The 14,690-nt window shown below is 40.3% G+C and overlaps 1 protein-coding gene across 1 annotated transcript in view; it reads left to right on the plus strand.

Moving 5' to 3' along the window:
- CADM2 (cell adhesion molecule 2) overlaps positions 1 to 14,690 on the plus strand; it is a 252,246-nt gene that overhangs the window by 179,032 nt on the left and 58,524 nt on the right. The gene's annotated exons all lie outside the window — the stretch shown is intronic.

The raw sequence follows: 14,690 nt of genomic DNA on the forward strand, positions 1-14,690 counted from the left end.
GGATAGTGTAATTAGTTTATACAGATCAATTTGGGCAACCACTTGTCCCCTCTTTTTATCATTGCCTCAGACTGATCAGCTCATCCAGATTTAATGAAACAGGAACTTCCTTTCTTTTCTGTTTGAAAACTGATGAAAAGCAGTTTTGGTATCCTGCAGCCAGGTTGTCTTATTGAATAGAGGACATATTTTCCTCGTAACTTTATTTTACTAAATAGATTTGTAGCACTCTCTGACTTCTCTTCACACCTTCTCCTGTAGCTAAGGCGGTGACATCAAAATATGTACCCCTTCCCTTTATTATGGCTTACATACTATTATATAGTCATACATTCTGACCTACCCATCTTTGATTTCTTATACATACAGTGCCAAATTTAATATGGCATGGACTAAAGCCACATGGGAAGGGAGTTTCCACAAGGAAGCCCTCACAGAAATTCCCCCATATTGTCTGGTCAGGGAGGCAACATTCCAGAAAAGGGGAATCTAGCAAACCCACAAGCAATCATGCAGATACCCTGCTAGCCACCAGCAGCACCCCATTGGCAATGCAACTTCATTGAAGCCAAGCTACAAGTGACTTTGTCATAGAAGCGTCTAGGACCACAGGGTGAGATTGTTGGTTATGTGTAAAAGATAATACAACTATGAGGGCTGTATTAACTTTTCCAGATAAGCGCTGTGGGACTGGATAGAGAACAGTGGGCATCCCAACTCTCAACCTTCCCACTTCTCCCCTGACTCTCTCAGTCTATGCCACCAGATCAAAATGGAGAAATGATGCCACTAAGGCAGTTGAGGCCCCCTTCTGTGTGTGGAAGTTCTCCTTCATGCACAGAGCAGTGGAAAGGGAAGCACGATCTCGCTCACAATAGTTTTTGTATTTAATTTTTACCCATATAAGACTTTTTCCTCCTTGTTTGTCTTATTTTTTCTCTTTTAACAGAATTTGTCTTTCTGCTTTTTTATCAAGTTTCTCAGACTTGCCCACCCTCCCTGTTTTCTTTTTTACTATTAACACGTCTCTCAGTGGGACCCTATCCACTAATTCCCTCAATTTTCCAAAGTTATCTTCATAACTCAGAAGAGATTTAGAAAGCTTAGAGCAGAAGCTTGCCTAAAAATGAAAATGTGTAGTTTATCATAATTAGAGATTAAGGGTAATCAAAGTGTATATACATATTAATTATACAAACAAAGCAAGGAGCATATGACGCCTTTAATTGGGCCAACTTAGACATAAAATTATATAGAAGAGTGATCACTTCTTCCCATTGCAGATGAACATGAGGTAATAGTTTTATGATGTTGGCTGATGGTAGTTTAAATAAATATAGCTATATGCAGATTAATGGCAGTTTGTTATAGTTAGTATCTACTAACAAGTCTTTTTGTTTCATTTTTTCACTATAAGTAAAGGAATCTTGTTTTAGAAAAAGTGAACATATTTAACTATGAAATGGGTCTGTGCTGCTTTGCTGAAGAAATACAGCTGCTACTTTCATTTTTCTTTTGTCAGGAAAACACTCAAACTGGAAGGTGTACACAAAATGAGAGTTTATAGACAGCAGTGCAAAGGGAAGATACGTTTTTCACTCAAACATTTGTCTCCTGCAGTAATGAAAGCCAAATCCTAATACCTGTAGCTGTTGTCATTTCTGTATTCTAATATATTATTTTGGTGTAGTAGAAGTTCACATTCTGGTAAGATATATTATACCCCATCTATAGTGACGGACTATAGACAGCAGAATCTGTGCTTTCTCTCTCCTTGACTTTATTGAGAATTTTTGGTTACCTATGATCAAATACTTGCTATTAATCACCAGTATGCAGAACAAACTACCGAAATAATGACATTCAACTCAAAAACATATTTTCTACTTGGTAAGCTAAAGTAAAAAGCTCCATTAATTTAGCTGGAGATGAGAACTGAACAAGTCTGTCATAATCAAGCTAAAGACACGGTTGTTACATATGGACAAATCAATCACTAAAGACTTGGTTCAGAACATAATATCAGGGATGACAGAAATTCAAATTAGTGATGGAGTATCCACCAATATGAACAATAAAATGAAAATGAGATATGAGGCCTGAGTTTAATGTAGTATCTTACTGACAAACAGACAAATGTCAAGATAAACTCTTTATTAGGAACAGGATTTATGAACAGAATAAGGTAAAAACTTTCCACTACTCTGTGTAGTTGCAGCCTGGGACTGCCCTGTCCTGGGTTTCTTGTTTCTACCCCAGTAGGATGTGTGTCACCAGTAACCAAAGACTGAATGTCCAGAAAGTATGGCATCTCTACACTTTTTGGAGGATTCACTGTATACCACACTCAAGATCATAATCTCCAAACACATCTTTTCTCTCTGGAAAGCTGAAATAGAAGCTCCACTAGGTCAGTTAGTAATGAAAAATCATCATCTGTAAACAATTCCATTATATTTCAACAGAGGTCCCTAGTAGAGCAATGCCTTGAAGTAACTTACAAATTATCATTGGTTTTTGCTTAATATCACAAGATACCATGTGATACATTAGATTCACTGTATCTATACATTAGATTCACTGAGACAAGTGGAGTTACTGTACATCACATATCTTATGATGTTGCAAGGTAATGTGGAAGTTACCTTGAGTCACTACTGGTCATGGACAGTTCCTTTCATCAGCAAATACAATATAAGTAGTGGAAAGAGCTAGTCCTGGTGATATGAAGGCTTTCTCCTGGGCAGTTAGCTTGGATTAACTTGAGCATCCCATTTTTTCTACGCTTCTTCTGGGGTAGACAACACTTGATGCTAGAAAGAGCAATCAAATCAATGTGAGCCACATCCTCTCATTAACATTTCAAATTTAACACCTCAATTTTCCAACCTCCATCATCTCCCCTCCCTCCCTTTGCCATCACTGTTGACAATTTGACTGTCATCCATGCTTCCTTCTCATCTGGGCTTTTGCCAACCCATCACACCTCTTGCAAATGTGGCCCATTTCTCTGTCCCCATTGTTAAAAATTTGGTTCACACTAGAACTGTCTGGGAAATGTTATTTCTCTCCTGCAACAAATTTAGATTTTTTAAAAAGCAAATCTGAATTGGGAGGAAAAAGTCAAAACTTCAAAATATTTCACAGGAGGTAAAATTCCATTTGGGGAGAACTGAAATGATTTGTCTGCTTCTTCCCAGCTGCCTAACCCACCTTATGGAGTCAGGTAGCACAGGGAGGCAGCTGTTCAGGAAGTCAGTTCCCTGACTTCCTGGGCAGCTGCTTCACGGGAGCTGAGTGCCCCAGAATGTAGTTGCCCTGGTGCCCAGGTTGGCAGAAAACTAGGATGGCTGGCATGCCTGCCTGCCTGCTTTCTATCGAAAGTTTTCTTAGAATTAACACATCCCCACAGAACATTTCCATCCCCTTAGATGAGCATTTTCAAACAGAAAAGTGTAAAGTACCTTCAGAAAATTTTCAACGTGCTGTAGTTCACACACAATTATTTCTTGCTTTAGTACTACTGTAACCTCTTCCTCTCCAGCCTCTCTACTTTGTTTCTCCTATCTCCAGTCCATCCAGCACACTACAGTTAGCTATTTAGGGTATGTCCACATAGCATTTTGGAGCCCATGGGAGTAAGCCTTCCAGTCCAGGTCGAGAGATTTGGGTTAGCGGGACTCACGCTAACTCTCTAAAAATAACTCTGTAGATAGCACTTTGAAGTTGCTCTAGTCCAAACTGCAACTTGAAAGCCCTGTCCACAGAGCTATTTTTAGAGTGCTAAGATGAGCATGTCAACCGGGAATGGGAGGCTCCCTGCCCACAGGCTGCAGAATGCTGCGTAGCCATACGCCAATTCCGATATTGCTCTGACCGCATCATCCATTTCCTCAAAGCCTTTCATCAGTTCTTTGTCTCATTTCATATCCTATTTAAACTGTTCACCCTCACCTGTGAGAGTGCACAATTCTGCCTTTGCCTGTATCTCAGCCCTTGCACGCACCCATTCTCTCTCTTTCATGCCTGGATCTCTGGTCATTTTATTCAGCCGGAGCACTCACATTATTGAAGTGCACCAAGCATCTTCACTCTTCAAATTTGTCCTCAAAACTCACGCTGGTTCACCTTCTGCTGCCAAGCTCCATTCCAGTGCCATCCATTCTTTCTCACATGCTCAACTTTATCTTTAAATAATTTAAAATTCTGAACTAACCAGAGACATACACAACCAAGCTGCATTATCTTTATTTGTTGTAACCTCCTTTTTTGTCTGTCATCCCCTGTTGTCATCCCTCATTGTATCATATTTAATCTCCATTCTAAAATCCTTTTAGAAGGACCTCTGCCTTTTCACACTTTTGTAAAAGCACTAAGCACACCTACAGTGCTCCAATGATTATTGGAACAATTTAAAATAAGGTTAAAAAGCGGGAGAATGCTTTAAGAAGAGGTAAAATTGCATACTGTAATTGGTCTTATCAAATGGGAAGTAGACCTACTGCTCTGCAAGTATTTTCACTCCAGCACTCTAATTAATCTCGTGCATTGCTTTTGAACATCTTTTCTTTGCAAACGTCTCTCAAAGATAAACAGACAAAATATCCACTGCAAGAGAAAAAGAAGAGAAAGAGAGACAGCAATATGGAGCAGCAGGTCTCATTATAATGAAGTATCCCTACAATTGGTGTTCACATCTCTCTGAGCGCTTCCAAACATTGAGCTAGTTGGTCAAACTCTAAAACGGCCTACTAGTTATGGGAATAAATCATTTAATTTACAGACATGACCAGCTGGAGGGAGCTGCACTGCCTTACCCTTTCATTGAACACAGGCTTGGGCTTCTGAAAAGAGAAGTAGAATTGGGCATTGGTATTATGGAGTGGTAGTAACCTCTCCATAATTAAAAGTTTGAAACTGAGTTTTTTATTATAAACCCAACTGGGCCCCCTGCACTTATAAATCACACATAAAGAGATATCCACCTCAAAAGATAGCGTATGTCTGGGGCTGAGGTGTGTATGTATATATATCTCCATCCAAATTTGAATTGAAGTGGACAAGGTGTTCCTCAATTTTGTCTCCCTAAAAACAGAGGAATTCACCAATGTTCAAAAAGTCTGTTTTGTTGCTACTTGGTACCCGCCACCCCCCCCCAAAAAGTGTTGATTATACTCTCAATTATTAAGATTTTAAATATAATGGTTCATCAACCCTGATAAGGTTTAAATAGGCTGGGCACTCATGCTTTCATATGAAAAAAAAATTAAGATTTGATCTCGCAGACTAAAGGGGATCCTGGCTTGTTGTCCTTAGGAGAACTAGAAAAATAATGGAAGAAAAGCTTCTGCCCTATTATGTATTGCTCCATTACAATGTCTTTGATTCCTTCCCTCCCCCAAACATAGACACAGACTTCGTAAAATCTACAGGAAGGGGTTTCTTCTTCTGCACAAACTCCAACATCTTCAGGAGTGGGTTTACTTTCCTGCAGATTCTAAGAGGTATGCAAGAATGGGGGTCTACTCCTGAAGATATCAAGAAATGCAGCCACAAGGAAGGTGTGGGTAGGGTTGCCATCCTCACGGTTTCACCGGGAGTCTTCTGGAATCGCCTCCAGGAGATAGAGCCCTACTGAAGCCAAACCAGGAGATTTTAGGTTGCTAAAAGTCTGGCGGTGCAGCGGGGTTAAGGCAGACTCCCTGTGTGCCCTGGCCCCGTGCCGCTCACGGAAGTGGCAGGCACATCCCTGCAACCCCTGGGGAGGAGGGGGGCCTCTGTGCGCCACCCCAAGCGCAGACTCTGCAGCTCCCATTGGCCAGGAACTGCGGCCAATGGGAGCTATGGGGGTGGTGCCTGCGGGTATGGGCAGCGCACGGAGAGCCCTGCTCCCGCCCCGCTGTGCCGCTGTCCAGGAGCTGCCTGAGGTAAGTGCCACCCGGCCAAAACCCACATCCCAAACCTTCTCCTGCACCCTAACCCCCTTTCCCAGCCCGGAGCCAGCACCCAAACTCCCTCCCAGAACCCACACCCCCTCTTGCACCCAAACTCACTCCCGGAGTTTGCACCACTCACCCCGTCCTGCACCCAAACTCCCTCCCAGAGCCCGCATCCCAAACCTCCTCCTGCACACCAACCCTGCCCCAGCCCAGAGCCTGCACCCAAACTCTCTCCCAGAACCCTCCCGCTCCTGTACCCAAACTCCCTCCTGGAGCCTGCACCCCTCACTCCTCCCACCCCACCCCCTGTCCCAGCTGTGAGCTCCCTCCCACACCCAAACTCCCTCCCAAAGCCTGCACGTTGCACACCCTCCTGCACCCCAACCTCCTGCTCCAGCCTGGTGAGGGTGGGGGAGAACGATCAACGGAGGGAGGGGGGATGGAGTGAGTGGGGGTCAGAGCATCTGAGAAGGGGCAGGGCAGGGGCATGGCCTTGGGAAAGGGGTGGGACAAGGGTGTTTGGGTTTGTGCGATTAGACAGTTGGCAACCCTAGGTGGTGGGAACATTTTCCTAGCCCCATTAGGACTGTTATAAAAATGAAGCAAAGTTACATACACTTTCTCGTAAGTCATAGTAAATGTTGCAGGTGCATCATAATGTTTTAAATGTTTATTACTTTTCAAGAACATCAATATTCAAAAAAGCAATAAACCCAGGAAATCCAGGGCTGAGGTTGCACTTCCACAACAGCCTTTGTGTCACGTTTGCATTGCATAATGTTGTTTCAGCACTTTGGCTAAGGAAATCTGTGTTTGGCTGGCCATTTTTAAGACAGTTATGATGAAACTGTTGATTTAATTTTATGTGTGAACTGTCCAGCAGTTGGTGAATGGTCAGTTGCCAGTCTTCAACTATGGACATTTGCAAATTCTGACATGTTACATACAAAGGAATGACACTACAACCCATTCTATCTTAATACACCTTTACCTCGATATAACGCTGTCCTCGGGAGCCAAAAAATCTTACCACGTTATAGGTGAAACCGCGTTATATTGAGCTTGCTTTGATTCGCCAGAGTGCGCAGTCCCACCCCCCCGGAGCACTGCTTTCCCACGTTATAACCAAATTCGTGTTATATCAGGTCGCGTTATAGTGGGGTAGAGGTGTATATGAGATAGTCATGCATTTATTTATGCAGATCTGGAGTTTTGAAAAATAGTGTTAATAATATGACATGCCAAAATATATAATTTGTTAATTAAGAATATGTGATAATTCTTCATTTGAACTTACTGTGTAATGCCTTAAAGAGGAACAGAATGCATGCTGACTTTGAATAGAAAGAGGCTTTCTCCATGTCCACAGTCACTGAACATATAAAGCTGGTATTTTGGATGTGAATGTTAAAAGTGAATCTACAATGAAATATCTGGAAATAAGTGTACTGCAACTACTGTGCAGATAGTTCAATTCTTACTGTAGCATTTCAACCACTTTACTTTTACTTCTTGATGTCTTGTTAATAGTGTGCAATGCAATGCAGTGTGTGTTATTGTTCTTTTTGTTCCAAGTATAAGTTTTGGGTTTTTTGACTCTCTATTGGAGCAGAGTTCAGGTAATAGGGTAAAGTTTTCCAAAGCATGTAGGTGTTTTTTTTTTGTTTTTTTTTTTTTAATTTTACTCATGGTTATTTTACTCTGACTTGCTGTTGAGGTGCAACCTAAACTCTGAATTTTCTGTCTAATTTTTTTCTTAATGCTAGCGTTTTTGAAATATAATGTAAACTAAAAACTTTGATGTGTCTGCAGCCTTAACTTCACTTTAATAAAGCTATTGTGTCAAAACTGGACTTCAAAATTACCTGGGTTAGTAAAATCATATACAGTACTATACATGTTAAATGCCAGGTTAACTTCCATTATTTTGGAATTTATTTATATTGAGGATGACATGAATGCTGAAAAGTGTTGCAGCACCATTCAGTTAAAACAGATGAAAAAGTTAAAGCCTACCAATTGCTAATGATGCCCCATTTCCTACAAAGTCATTTATTATCTGTATAGACTAAAAACTATAAAGGGGTTATGATCATTACTCTGTAATCTTGAGCATTTTTAAGTAATTGGAGCATTGTCTTCTTTTATGAGCAATATACAAGTAAAATTTTTGGATGCATTGCAGTCAGTAGAGTATAATGACATGCTATTTCATTTTAATAGCTAAGATTTCAATTGATCTTAGCTTGGTGCTACATCAGCAGCATATTGTTCTGCCAACTGGGGTTGCAAAGTTCAGGAATGCCAGGCAGATCTTTGGTTCTAAGCAAGCAGAGCTAATATCATAACTCTATAGAGGTAAGGTATTATAATTTGAGTAAAGGGGAGTGAGCATAACTTCTGCAAAACTGGTAATGCATCTCTGACTGACAGCTATAAAAAAAAACAACAGATATGTGATCTAGGGTCCCTCTCCTATGAGTCAAGATGACAACAAAAGGGAAAAGGGCAACAAGAGTGAAATACACACATTTGGGATTGGCTTGTGGCAATCCATTACTATTTCTTGGATTGGTAATGTGGTGGTAATGAAGGTTAGTTGTAGTTATTAGGCTTTTTAGTGCTAGTATTACTAACTGTTAGTTTTTGTCAAGTCTAGCTTAGTCAGATATACAGCTATAATTTTGTATATGATGTAAAGCCAAAAATATCATCTAAAATGTCTTCATTTGGTTTTCTCTGGATGTAATAAATATAAGGAGAACTGATCAAAAATGTAGACGGTAATGTTTCATATGATACTTCTTAAAAAAAAAACAGAATTTTGTCACAGCCTGCTTTGAATATTTTAAGTTCTTTTGACATATCTTTTATTTACATGTATTTATATTGTATACTTTTATTTTACTTTGTGTGTGTGTTGCTGGCTTTTTTTCAGGGGGGACATGGTGGATCCTAGTTTACTAGTGGTAATTCCCATTAATTCTTCATAAAGTTGATTATAACTTTATTTTTACTCTTCAGATAGAATTTGAAATCTTAAAACGTAGGACAGTTTTAGTATAGAACATGGCAGAAGGCATCCAAAACCATAATTTGTAACTTAGCAAAAAAACAATTTATTTTTGAAAATAACAGAGTACTACATTTATGCAGTATTATTAACTTTTTGGACCAATGTGATTTAAAACCTACCATATATTATAAGTGAAGCTGATACTGATGTCTATGACTACGGTTGTTTAACTCTTTCTGTTATAATCCCGTATTTTCAGTTGCTTAGAATTTTGCAAACTTTAATTTGGGCTGGATTTTTCACACTTGGTCTGTGTTTCAAGCTATTGTTTTGGTTCTTAAGTTTCAGCAAAAATGGCTTAGCCATTTCCAAGAACAAGTTTGGGAAAAATATGTAGTTATGGCTATGTTTAAAAAAATATCCAACCAATTTTTGAAGAGCGGTAGCAGCTCCATCATTTGGGACAGGAACTTGAAATTTGGCAGGAAGATAATGCTGGTGTCCGAGAGGTATCTTTTGTTCTCCATTTGAAAATTGACTCAAATTTAGTGAAGTTTTAACCTCTGAAAATTTCCATTTACACACACTTAGTATAATTTATTAGAGATGTCCTGCTAAAATCTATGAATATTCCATCTGAACTAAGCATGCTCTCAGTCCCACTGAGTTTTCATGTGCACTACGCATGCTCCAGGCTTCTCCAAATGGGACACAGAAACAGTATAACAGCCTGGAGAACATCATGAGTCTCAGCTCTAGAGCTTGATGGTATTGATAATTCTGCACACTTCACAGCCCTTAGTATTGAGCAGGACATTTTACCTCCACGTTACAGATGGGGTAACTAAGATGTTGCACAAGGTATCTTCAAGCAGTACAAGAAACAGAACCCTGTTTCTGGGCACTGAGTGTAGTTATTGTTTTTAAACAATTTAATCTATTTTAAATCCAATTGCAGGTTGGCAGATCATTCTTGCAAAGAGCTGGATTGTAAAATTATAATCCCACCCAAGTAAGGTGCAATGTGTAGCCATGCTGCTCTAGGAACACGGAAGTAAACAGACTGTGACTCAGAGGATACGATTACACTATGAACTGGCGTATGACTCCTAGCTCACATATACATACTCACACTAGCTCTCTTCTGAGCTAGGAGCTAAAAATAATTGTGTAGCTGCAGTAGCATGGGCAGCGGCAGCAGGGGCTCACCATGCTGAATATGTACCCACAGGGTTCCCGGTGGGTTTGTACTCAGCACGGCTAGCCTATGCAGCTGCTGCCTGTGCTACCACAGATATACTGGTGTGCTAGCTCAGCTGAGAGCTACCGTGAGTATGCGGAAATCACACACTTAGCTCACAGTGAAGCCCTAGCCAGAGTCACACTCTGGTTCTTGCTTCCTCTTTGCTCCAGGATGGGGAAGGCTCTACCCACTCCCTGCCCACCAGTGCAGGAAGGGGAATAGCAGCCTGCTGCCGCTGTTCTCCCCTCACTCAGGCTTTGATTATGTGGGTAACCCTTGCATGGGAACAAGGGGACTTTTTACATTGCCTTACTCCCCTACGCAGGCTCGCAGAGGTGTTCATGATTGAACCCATAACCAGGTTCCTCACAGCTATGAAGAGAACATGACCTCCTACCCCGGAAAGAATTCTAACTTGGAATTGTAATAGTTTTCTCCAGATTTTCATAGATGAACCCTTGGACTAATCAGCAAAACGTGTTTCAGCTTCCTTTCTATTAAAGTCACTTTCTTAATTGCCACAGAGTTTCTGAACCAGTGCCTCTTGTACAATGTTGTGTGTTACACAAAGACACAGTGGTACTTCCAACTGCCCTGACTCTGTCCCAGAGAGGCATGCCAACTTTCACAGGTTGCAGGAGTGCCTTCTCCTCCTCCTTTCAAATCTTTCATATGGAAAGGAGAAGAGATGGCATAAGCACAGTGTGAGTAGTACAGTGAAGGTATATATCAGATGAACAGCTCATAGCAGAAAATTAGGTTGCAAAGAGGAAATGTATTGCCCATATGGTTGAGAGCATGAAGCAGCTAAAGATAACATTGGTGTGTAAAACAGTGCTTTTTGAAGGCATACAGGTCCAAAAGTCTAGCTCCCAAGCCCATTTCAAAAGATCTATGGCTACCTCCTGGGCACAAAGAAGCTTCAGTCACTCCTGAGAAAATCTGCAAGGCAGGTATATAGACTAGTCTTCATACCTTTACCAAGCATGACAAGATAAATCTGGTGGTCTTGGGAGATGCATCAGTTCTGAGAAGGATGCTCAAAGCTGTTGTAGGCCAGTAGTGATTTGTCTTCTCTTAAAAGGCTTCAGTGAAGGATTCATATTCATATCTATTTTTTCTTTACTTTCCCTGTGCTGACAATCTTCACTGCTGTTTACTTGCCAAATATATTCAAAGAGAAATTGGTTTTACCTACTATTTTCTTTTCTACAAGACATTACATCTGACAACCCCATCCACTTTTTCTCATTTTGGGTGGAGCGAGGAAGAAATAGGAAGGGCGTGGAGAGGGGAAGGAAAGGGTCTGCAAGGAAAATCCTAGTAGGAAATAGACTAGTTTCTTCAGCTCTTTGCTGTGGACCAGTGATACTCAGACCTCAGTGGTTCAGGAGCCAAATTAATGATCAACATTACCCAAAAGAGCCAAGATTACAGCGTAATTATCATAATCCCTTTATAGTTTTTATTCAGAGTGTGAATTCATTGTTTCATTTACTGTATGTGTGTGTATAATATATATATTCTAACAGCAAAATGACTGACCAAGTATTATTATTTTATCAAATACAATTGATTAATACATAATAAAAGCATCCTGATTGGTTAATAACTTAGATTGGTTAATAATTAAATCTCAGTGTTTTCATATCATGGGCCGCAAAGAACCGCAGGAGATGCATTAAGGAGCTGCTTGTGACTTGCAAGTCTCAGTCTATCACTGCTGTGGATTATTGCTCTGGTGGGCCTCCCTGCCCCCTTTTGTGGCTTCTGTTTCTTTGTTTCTAGTTAGGCTTTCTGGAGCTTTCATTGTATTATTCTGGGGAGCCATTGTAAGGGGTAGGCATTTGAGAGTTGGTCTGCTGCCTGACTGCCAGTTCTGTACTGCTTTCATTTCTGATCAGCAGTAGGGTTACCATATTTTGAGTGTCCAAAAAGAGGACACTCCACGGGGCCCCGCCCCCAGCCCCGCCCCCGCCCCCGCCCCAACTCCACCCCTTCCCCAAAGTCCCCTGCTCCATTTGCAGTATTCTGTGGTCAAACCATGGTATTGCAATGCTTTACTGGCTAAAAATATCTAAGGATTATCTTCCTAGTAGTGTGCCGTTTCCATTTAATAAAGTTGTGGCCTCTGTTTTCAGTTCCAAATCATCTGTACCATGTTTGAGCTTGCAATATACAAGAGCATGTTGTATATGACCTGCATGGTAAAAGGAACATGAGGTTTTCATTTAAGCTGCAATTTCTAATGTATTTTAATTTGCACAACTGAAATTATTTAGAACAGAAAAAAAACACATCTTGAAAATTTGACTATTAAAAAGATAGACATTGTTTTTTTATCTGGTGGCATGTTGGATTATGCAATGGTATTTTTGTGAGCATTAAGTATGTTCATCGAATACAGTGTCAACTATTAAGCAACCAAATGCACTATACTTCAGCTTGCAAAATTGCCAAAAAAAAATTGCCAAAAATTGCCAACATTTCAGCAAAACATACTGTGTATCACACTCTGTTGAAGCACTTTGGGTTAGGCTCAGCCCCATCCAGTTTTACTTTAAAAATTCTTTACCATCTTTTTTTTATTAACTTTATAATTATTGTAGTAAATCTCAAGTTGTGTAAACTACTCCCATGTCTTGTCCTGAGTTTCTTGGAGAGAATGAAAGCAACATCATGGAGAAAAGAGATCAGCACTCCACTTTAGTTTTAACTTGTATCTCAGTAAGAGAGAAAATAATATGAAAGAATCACTCCCATCTAGGGTTGCCAAGCCTCTAGGAGTGGCCTGGACTCTCCCGGAATCGGCATCAATCTGCTGGTGACTATTGAAAGCAATCCAGAAGATTTTAATAGGCTATTTTAAGAAAATGACATTACTTCATGTTGGAAAAAAAAATCCCGGAATAGCTTCAGTCAGAGCTGACAACCCTACTCCCATCTCTTCCCTTCCTTGCCTCATTCATCCTCCAGCTATGAAACTGACTGAGTGTTTTGGAATTTTCTTCACAGAAAGAGCCATGTGCAGTTGTTCTGAAAAAGCGTGCCAAGTTGGTTCACGGCTGGTTTGGTGTCTAATTTGTATCAGATGCCAGTTTTTCTTACATGAAGATCTCTAAAGGTCTTCTGCTGCTACAGACTCTTTTTGACATTTTAACTTTAATTAGTTTGGGGACACTTAAAAGACAGTGTCACTTGTCCTGTACGTTAAGAAAAAAATAATGAAAATCACAAATTTGATATGATCAGACAACAACAAATGGCACAGAATACTAGGCACAGTATACTAGGCTTGGGGATAAGTCCTGGTGACCATACTCGGGCAATTAGTTTAGCCACTTTCATGGTACCAATTTTCTTTTAGTTAAATGGGCACTTGAGGTATAAACACATTTGAATTTTTGAAGATATTGTGTGAATTTCGATTATGTTCATCTGAGAGGGTGCTTTTGTGGGTGAGGCACCAGACTGGGACTCAGGAGATTTGGGCTCCAGCCACAGCTCAACCACAGAGTTCTTGTCTGATGTTAGGCAGGTCACTTAATCCCGTGCTTCAGTTCCCCATGTGTAAATGGGGATGATCCTATTTCCTTTCTCCCAACCTTTGTCTTGTCTACTTAAATGGTCAGTTTTTCAGGGCAGGGATTGTCCCTTACCATGTGTTTGTCCAGTGCCTACCACAATAGAGTTCACAATTGCAGGCTTTAGGCATTACTGTATGTAATTCAAATAAATACCACATGTTTATGAATAAAGCTACCTCAACATATGAATCAATAGAACATGTTTGAAATTACTATATAATGCCATACTGAGACTCACATAACACCTTAAAACTGAAGCTTTGGTTTGCAATAAATAAATAAATATAGTGAAGGACATAAATCCACACCGTGTAGAGGTCAGTGCATAGGGGTTTATTACACACAGCGCTGGCGGAGTGTCACCTGGCTTATTAGGCTCAGAGACACTGTCAATCAATTGATTACAATAGAATATATAGATTTTCCATGGGCGGGGGAAAGTGACGGGGTAGGCAATTCCACACCCCGGGATAGGCAGCAAGACAAGATAGCACATTAGCCAATGGTTAACAGGTTACATAATGTCTCCGCCCATGGTCTTAAGTTAGCAAGTTAACATTTAATTAAGACTTTGATAAAATGTTATTAGTATAAAATATATATATTGAATTCTGATTTGGGGTCCATAGGAATGGAGCAACTCCTTTGTCCAACAGGTACATTCCTAGGGGTTAAAGCAAAGAAACAGTGAAAGTACATGACAATACAGATTGTCTTCTTTATGTCTTAAGGCAGGGCATTGGTCCCTTGGAAGGGAGGTGGAAGGATGCCATATCTTTATACTGACATGTGCCAATTTTCATAAACTGTGGGAAGAACGTTCCCTACAGAAGAGACTGACACAATAGGAACAGCGATCCTTTGTTCAATCTGAAACATAATTATTCAGTTATTGCTTCAACATC

Source organism: Terrapene carolina, unplaced genomic scaffold (assembly GCF_002925995.2).
Source record: "Terrapene carolina triunguis isolate 2854851 unplaced genomic scaffold, T_m_triunguis-2.0 Scaffold38, whole genome shotgun sequence".
Lineage (NCBI taxonomy): Eukaryota > Metazoa > Chordata > Testudines > Emydidae > Terrapene > Terrapene triunguis.